The sequence below is a fragment of the Periplaneta americana genome, chromosome 3, assembly GCF_040183065.1.
Source record: "Periplaneta americana isolate PAMFEO1 chromosome 3, P.americana_PAMFEO1_priV1, whole genome shotgun sequence".
Taxonomy (NCBI): Eukaryota; Metazoa; Arthropoda; class Insecta; order Blattodea; family Blattidae; genus Periplaneta; species Periplaneta americana.
The window spans coordinates 163,359,978-163,368,386 of NC_091119.1; the positions used below are offsets into that span (position 1 = coordinate 163,359,978).

Consider the following 8,409-nt stretch of genomic DNA (forward strand, 5'->3'; position numbering starts at 1 on the left):
TTAATTGAAAAAGGGAAGTAGAAATATGTCAATCTTTTCAATATAGTTTGAAATAAGCGTATTTTATTGTCTGCATTTTATACACATTTAACTAAAAATAGATTGTAGAGTTTATTTTAAATTTTCAAAGATTTTATTTAACGTGAAATGAGCAATGTTCATTCTCCGCTCTCTAATACAGATTAAGCACAAAAATTAAACGGTATATCGTCTGTATTACTTCTTACGAGTTTAAAAACAATGTACTTGGTAATGACCTTCAACTTCCCTGTCCATAACAGGTGAATGGATTGTTCAGAGCAACAGAGCCTTATATTCACTCCCTGCTGATTATACAGCGTTGCACGATCTCTTATTGCTTGTATTTTAAAATGCACAATTTTCTGGAAAACTACTAAAGATAGAGCAAAATGGTATTTGACTTTTTTGTTGCTCTTTACTAAAGGAATCATTCACCAGAATTAATAGCATTACTAATGGTCACTCTATATATACGAGACCTCAAGTTTCCAATAAGACTCGCAAAATCATTGCCCCATAATTCTCTGCGTTTACCAATTAAGATTACATCTTTATCTAGACTTCTTCATAATTCTGTTCCAAATCATCATAATCATCATCATTATCATAATCATCGTCAATCTTCTATAATTAGTTCAGGTAAATATAATTTCTGAGAGGAATGTGAGACGATGGAAATAGCGAATTATAGGTCATTCGTTATCCCGTGAAACCATATGCATTCGTGCGCCGTAGCTTATGGTGGGAGTAAGCGATCTAGCTAGCTTTCAAGTCGAAGTGTAGCGAGGGAGGGAAGTCTCTCAGTGTACTTTTTCCTTCCCCTCACGCGCAAGTAGGTTTCACGAGATACGACATGGCCTATACCTTAATCAAGCCGTGAAGTTAGAGTGCAAGCTTAGACCTTTATAATTGAATTCTCGAATACATTTTATATTGTTATTTACTGAATTATAATTTGTACACTGCGAACTTTGTAAAACTAGATATTCGAGTTAGAAAAATTCGTGGTATGTCTGTAATTTCTGTAAGTCTTTGCACTTTATTATTATTATTATTATTATTATTATTATTATTATTATTATTATTATTATTATTATTATTATTATTATTATTATTTATTTATTTATTTGCTTGCTTGCTTGTTCGTCCTTCCGTCCGGCGTCCGTTCGTTTATTTACTCATTAATTAATTTAATTAGGGTAAACTCATCTAATTCCGTGACTCATGTAATTCCGTTATACTGAATATAATGAATATCACTGAATTATGTGTACATGACAAATTATTGATAGTTTGTTCAATGGATAGCAGCACTAATCAGCTACCGTCTCAAGAAGTTTGGGCTTCTGGGAACAAGTGCACTGCTAACAGGAAATCATTTCATAGTGCGCCCTTGCTAAGAAGCTTGGTTTGAGTTGTCCTGGTGTCGTATCCTAAAATAAGTTAAAAAAACAGGTATGTGCATAATTATACGTGTGTATAAATATATATTTCCATAGAGATTCCTTTGAAGATTTAGAATGTGTACACAGTTGTCAGTTAACTTATATAATTTAGTCTACAAACCTTAAGTTGTCTGTACAATTTCTTAAGGATTTTTTACATTTGGCTGCCTTACTGTATCACGGAATTAAGTGAACAGAAAATTAAAACTCGTTAAATGAACGTCACATGGCCTGTACGACTAGTTGTCATCTATATTAATTAATTATATAATATTTATTTATAATAATTAGATAATTTATATTAAGTAATCGAATATTAACGCCAATTAAAATGAAGAAAATTTTGCATATGATATACATATTTAATAATGACCATCTTCGCACAGGAATCAGCACTCTGTTCTCTGATCCGCACGTGGGTTCGATTCTCGGAACTCTCAGACATTTTTTAGTCAGGAACTGGTCTCAAGCTTTATCTACCCAGATTCTTAAAGATGACTGAGTATCTGACTCTCAGCAAATGGGTGGATCAATTGTGATCTCTTTTTTGATTGGATGCGTCACTTTGTGAAGAACATCTCTCCAAGCAGACCTTTCCTTTTGTTGATGGACTCACATGGAAGTTACGTAGGTCCTGACGTGTTGGCTTTGGCCAGAGAAAACAAGATCGTCCTCTTCACATGCCCTCTCATAACAGCCATATTCTGCAACCATTAGGTGTCAGTGTTTATCGTTTAGAAATGAGTTGGAGAACTTTCATACGACGAACTCCAATGTTGCACCAACACGATTTGACTTGCAAAAGTTGTTCAATGTGGCATATGAGACGGCAATGACATCAACAAATATCCGTTCAGAGTTTTCTAAAACGGAAGTTTATCCATTCAACCCATCTTCTTTGACAGATGAAGTCCTTACAGCTAGCAAGTTAAAAGACAAGCCAACTCTTGGAAGTCAACAAACGCAGGGTGACCTTCCAGAAGAAAGAGTTTGCTCAGCTGTCTGTTTCATTACAACAAAATGATTCTGTTCAGTTGCCTGTTTCAACACAAGAGAAACGACGTCAGATTGCAACAGATTTGTTGAAAACACCCACATATGATCCAGCAAAGAAAAAGAGAACGGTTAACCGCAAAATAGATGTCAGAGCCAAGTGCCTTACGCTACCAACCAAACCTCCAGCTGATACTTCACCGCAGAAGTCTACAAAATCTTCTCAAGGAAAGCCATCCACATCACGAGCCAGTTCTAACGATGAAAATTGAGTTTGTGGAGTTTGTAACGGATCCTATAATGATGACGTCTAAAACGAAATAATGAAAATTGGATTGCTTGCTCATTCTGTGGGAAAACATATCATGAGAAATGTCAAATTGCAGAATCTGATGTAGATGTTTTATGTGTGATAGTTGTGCCACTTCTGATGTTGATCGTGATGATTCAAGTTGATTATATGAATAATGAATAACTTTAATTAGGGTAATTACGTTCATGTTAATGTTCAAGGTCACAGTGTAATATTTTCTGTCTTTATTTTATGTACACTATTGTGTCACGGAATTAAGGTTACAGTGTCACGGAATTAAGTGAAATATCACGGAATTAAATAAAATGTGAGTGATGATTTTATTTTTTTTCTCTCTACGTAAACACAGCTATCAGTTATTACTTCACGAATTGTCATATTACGACGTTTGAACAAATGTTTACAGTAATAAACAATATTATTTTGTGTCTTTATATGGAAATAATAGTAATAAAATCGTATTATCACGGAATTAGATGAGTTTATCCTATTCATTTATTAATGTATATTGAGGGGCGGGCTTAATGTAATTTATTCCTTTAAAATTACTTATACTTACTGTATGATTTAAGAGTACACCGCTGTGTGAGTAACGGTTAGTATGTCTGACCGTGAAACGAGCGGGTCCAGGTTCAAATCCTTGTTGGGACAATTTACCTAATTGAGGTTTTTCCGAGATTTCTCTCAACTCATTAAGAGTAAATGCTGGGTAATATTCTGCGCTGGACCCCGGACTCGGCATTATCACCTTCATCTACCTAGACGCTAGATAACCATACCAGTTCATAAAGCGACATAAAATAGCCAATTAAAATTATTTAAGAAAATAAAGGTTGTGATATTGACATTTTCTCAAATTACATACAATTGAAGTTAACGTCTCTTTCTTTTCCGATGTTATCTTTTATGAAAAATATAAGATTGTGTAGGGGATTGAAACATAATTATTAATGCATTTACACATTGTTCATTCAGTCATTATTGGTCCTTCATTACAATCTTAATCGAGTTAGGAACTGTACAAGCACGAAATGTTATATAGGGTCAATTTCGTGAGAGAGAGAGAGAGAGAGAGAGACAGAGAGAGAGAAATCTAAATTATAGTTACAAAATATTGATGTCCTTGAAATATAACCCAGATAATTAACTTATATTATACCGTATTTAAACCCACAATTACACGAGAGTTTCCGTGATGTTTTAATACCTACTGTATACACTGTGAAATCTATTAATTTTGGACTCTTCATTTGACATGTTCATCGAGTGAAAAAGATTAGAGATATTTTTGCAAAGACAAAATACATTTGTCCTTCACCAGTTATCCATTATTAATTTGTTTACTTACATAATTTTACTAAGGTGTAACAATAGTATTTTCTGCTATACCGCTGGACTTAAGTTACTTTTATGTGCAATTTAAAAGGATACTTCTGAATTCAAGATATTATTTGCTTTAATTAAACACAATAGAGAGTTCTTTTGATAATTATATTTACAGAAAACTGTAAAAAATTTAATGTATTTATTATTTTCTTATTATCACACCAAGTTATGATTCCTTCACTCGCCTATTCATTTGCTTTTAATTCAGATTCATTACCTCATTAATTAATGTGTTCATTTATTCATTAAATTAATTGGGCTGCATCATTACTATGGATTACACAGCGTTAGTGACGTCAGAGATAATATGCAGAAGAGAGAGAGAGAAGCCGAAAAGTAAACAGATAAACAGAGAGAAATGTTAAATTTTCCAAGTGGCAAAATTTTCCTTTGTTAACAGCACAATAGTAGACTGGAACAGCTTACCTGCGGCAATCTTTCAGGTGGTCCTCTTAAAATCAATACATTTAAGGAAAGGTTGAGAAGATTAGACTGAAAATGTAATTGGAGGTGCAGTGTAATTATTTAAGTTGTGTCATGTAACTAATTGAGTTGATATATAATTAAGTTGATATGTAATTAATTAAGATGATTGTAATTTAGTTGATATGCAAATAAATTAGGGTGATATGTAATTAATTAAGATGATATGTAATTAAGTTGGTATGTAATTAATTAAGGTGATATGTAATTATTTAAATTGGTAATAGTTGGGTGAAATAGAAGTACTTATAAGTTAGATTTACTTTTGCTTATCGTAGGCGTCATTATAGAATATTTTTTATTTATATTCCCAGGTTTATTGCATCTAATATTTATAGATTTACGTTTATTTTATTTTATTTCAGTTGCGTTTATTTTATTTTATTTCTGTAATTGTAATTATTGTATATTATATATCACTGCCACCGGGTGTATACCCAATTGTAGTGTTAATAAATAAATACATACATACATACACACATACATAATTTCAAAAATACAGGTACATATTTTGTATCTTGAAGCATTTCCAGAAAGTTGAGATTATATTTAAACTGTAATTTTACATTAGTTTCACCTACACATTTTTCTCATAAAATGAAAACTTCAAAATAGCTATGCTAATTACGAAAGTTCTGTTTAATGTAGATAAATTTGAAAAAAAATTCAAATCGTGCATAATTACTTAAAATGGATACAATTTGTCAATAAACATGTGAACACTCCTAAAATTCATAAGTGTACCAGTTCATTTTAATCGCTAAAATCAATATTGCAAATAGTGTATCAATGATTAGTATGAAGCTCTCACAGTGCATGATATGTTGCAGAAAAGTGTGATATACTATATTAAGCGCCATGCACGATTCTAGATAGCTAAGCTTATTTTCGTAGTCATATATTGTTATTTATAAACATAGAACAAGAATATATTCAGACATTGATAACTATACATATATTCACTAGTGGAATAAAATTAGATTTCCCACAATGCAGCATGTAGGATGTTTCAGGGTCGTGGTCGCTGGACAGTCGGTGATCGGCCCCCGCTCAGACCGTGGGAGAAAGAGACCCCAATACCCATCACATCGGAGATTGGTTGAGCCCAACATCGGTACTGAATAATAAAAAGAATGCAAGGATTCTACCTCAAAGATTACTATACTTCAGTCTTTTTGCTAGAGAAATTAATGTAAACTATTTTAAATGTATTATACTTAATATTTGTATATAATAAATTAATAATCATGATCAAAATAAATTATTAGACAGATTTTCTTAGGAATGTCCGAATTGTTAGATGATATTACTTTTAAACTTTACTAAAATGTTATTTATTTGTTTATTTGCTTGTTTATTTCTTCACTTATTTGTCTCTTAGGCTCTGGAGATTTATTTTCAAGTGCATAAATAAATTTGTAAATATTATTTAATTTAAAACTTGAATTATTATAACTTGTATTGTTATGTTTTTTCTACAGTATTTATGTTCTGAACTGATAATTTATTTCATTCTCCTCAAATATATTTTCATATGACGTACTTTGTCCTAAAGACAAGCCAAATTTGTTGTTGACAAGATACATAGTAAAAATAATAAACAGAATTTCCTTGTCTCTTAAAAGAACAATTCTCTGATTTATATCTACAAACTCGACCTCGCTGAAAACACGTGCATAATGCTGTCAAAGCACCGTCTACCAACCCCTTGTGCATTGCATTTGGTTCGTCCCGTGCAGCTACATTACTTCCCAGGGACGATAAAATATGAACACAAACATTCATGTATATTGAACACGAGTTCTCATTTACAACACGGCGCGCTCAAAAACACAATACTGCAGTTTTTAAAATATTCATGGCAGTCCTCTAACCCCACAAAAGGGAAAACTTTGCTGTAGCAAATGCAAGGCCTGTTCCCTCTGTGATTCTATAATTCAAGGCAAAGAGAAGAGAAGTGGTGAACTCTCTCCGACACGGAACTGACCTGGTAGCCCGCCGCTTGGTTGACTGGTTCTGTTGTCGCGCTCCCGACGAGTTAGACCACCCAACTAACACTGCCATCCCGTGCCGTTGCACCCGCCTGTCTCCTTTAGTTTTTACCGCCATCTCGTGTGCTTTGCGGGTCACATCGATAACGCTAGCGCAGGCGTAACTGACGCATCGCTTCTTGATTCACATGGCACTGTCCCATTGTTGGCCCCGCTACAATCAATACAATACATATGTGCATCGTAACAATTAGTAAATGAGCTTCGGCATTTCGTAAGAGGCAAGATGGTGATTACCTCTATTGTCTTCAAATCTATTGTTCAAACTTTGATCTTAAGACTTAGAACAGCAAGCCATGAAAGAAATATACACCTGTCTGTATGCACGAAGAAATTTGTCGACATGAATCAGTATGAATTTCCGCTCCTTTTTAATATTTAAGATCCGACCTGAAATATGCACGTTCATAACTTTACAAGGTACTTCAGAATAACTGTTCCTAATTTTCAGATGTGGTAGAAGGCATGTAACTAATTTTTTTTTTTTTTTTCAAAATAGTGTCCGAAAGCGCTTCCGTATCGACGGAATACAGTAAAAGTGAAAACTCTTCATGACCTTTTTAACGTCCATGGCTGTTGTTAAGTGTGTTTAAGCTATTTCAGATAGGCCTACCATGGAAACAACTGAAGTTGATTTTTCGTTATGTGCCACAGATTTTCTGCCAGGTCTGTTTGTAAATTTAAAATAATTAAAAATATATCCGTTTACAAATGTTAAATTAGTAGACATGCATAGGGTAAACTAGGGTCTGTTGGACAGTCGGGCATGTTGGACACTCCGTACTTTAACGTGTTAACACGCCACTTGTGGGCACCACATTCAGCTAGAAGTCAATGAAGGAAGTAGCCACGAGTGGGGCTACTTCCGTCATTGACTTCTAGCAGAATGTGATGCCCACAATTGGCGTGGTAACACGTTAAAGTACGGAGTGTCCAACATGCCCGACTGTCCAACAGACCCTAGTTTACCCTATGTCATATGGAGCAACTTGCGTCAATGCTAAAGAGATACGTTGAATTTATGCGGAATAACATCTTCAGCGTCATATTCATAATATTTTAATAATTTACTGTACAAACATAGAAATTTAAAAAGACAAGTTACGTACTTCTCATGTTGAGATTCTTTGAAATCCTGGTTTGTCTCATATCTTTATGTATGTATGTATTTATTCACAATGCAAAAGGGTATATACCCAGTGGTAGTGGTAATTAATTACACTCAATAATGACAATAATAAACACAACCAATAAAAGCAATAAAAATTAATAATAATGATAAATAATAATAATAATAATAATAATAATAATAATAATAATAGTAATAATAATAATAATAATGAGCATCCTAAATTAAATGAAGCACGATCACTTAAAATAACATTTAAAGTAAATCTAATTTGTATCAACCCTAAGTTCATACCTGCACAAGTACCTTTCGGCACTACACTTATTTCGCTATCAACTCACTCACTGCACTGATTCTATCCTGATTTCACTAACACTTCAAAACCATTTCATTGTTCAAATACTTTGCACAGCAACTATGAACTATAGAACTTCACTGACACAAACACACTTCACTTACACAATAGACTTCACTGACACTAACTTACACACTTCACACTTCACTGACACAACACACTTCCTCACTGATACAACACTTCAAATAATAACATATCAATAACACCCTTTAAATAGTGTGTATAATATACTA

General features: G+C 33.3%; 1 protein-coding gene across 1 annotated transcript in view; it reads right to left on the reverse strand.

Annotated features, from left to right (window-relative positions):
• Positions 1-6,766, reverse strand: part of LOC138696796 (uncharacterized) — a 420,480-nt gene extending 413,714 nt beyond the window's left edge. The window contains exon 1 of the mRNA XM_069822205.1: positions 6,629-6,766. The gene's annotated coding sequence lies outside the window, so the exon portion shown is untranslated. The remainder of the gene's footprint in view (positions 1-6,628) is intronic.
• Between the last annotated feature and the right edge of the window lie 1,643 nt (positions 6,767-8,409).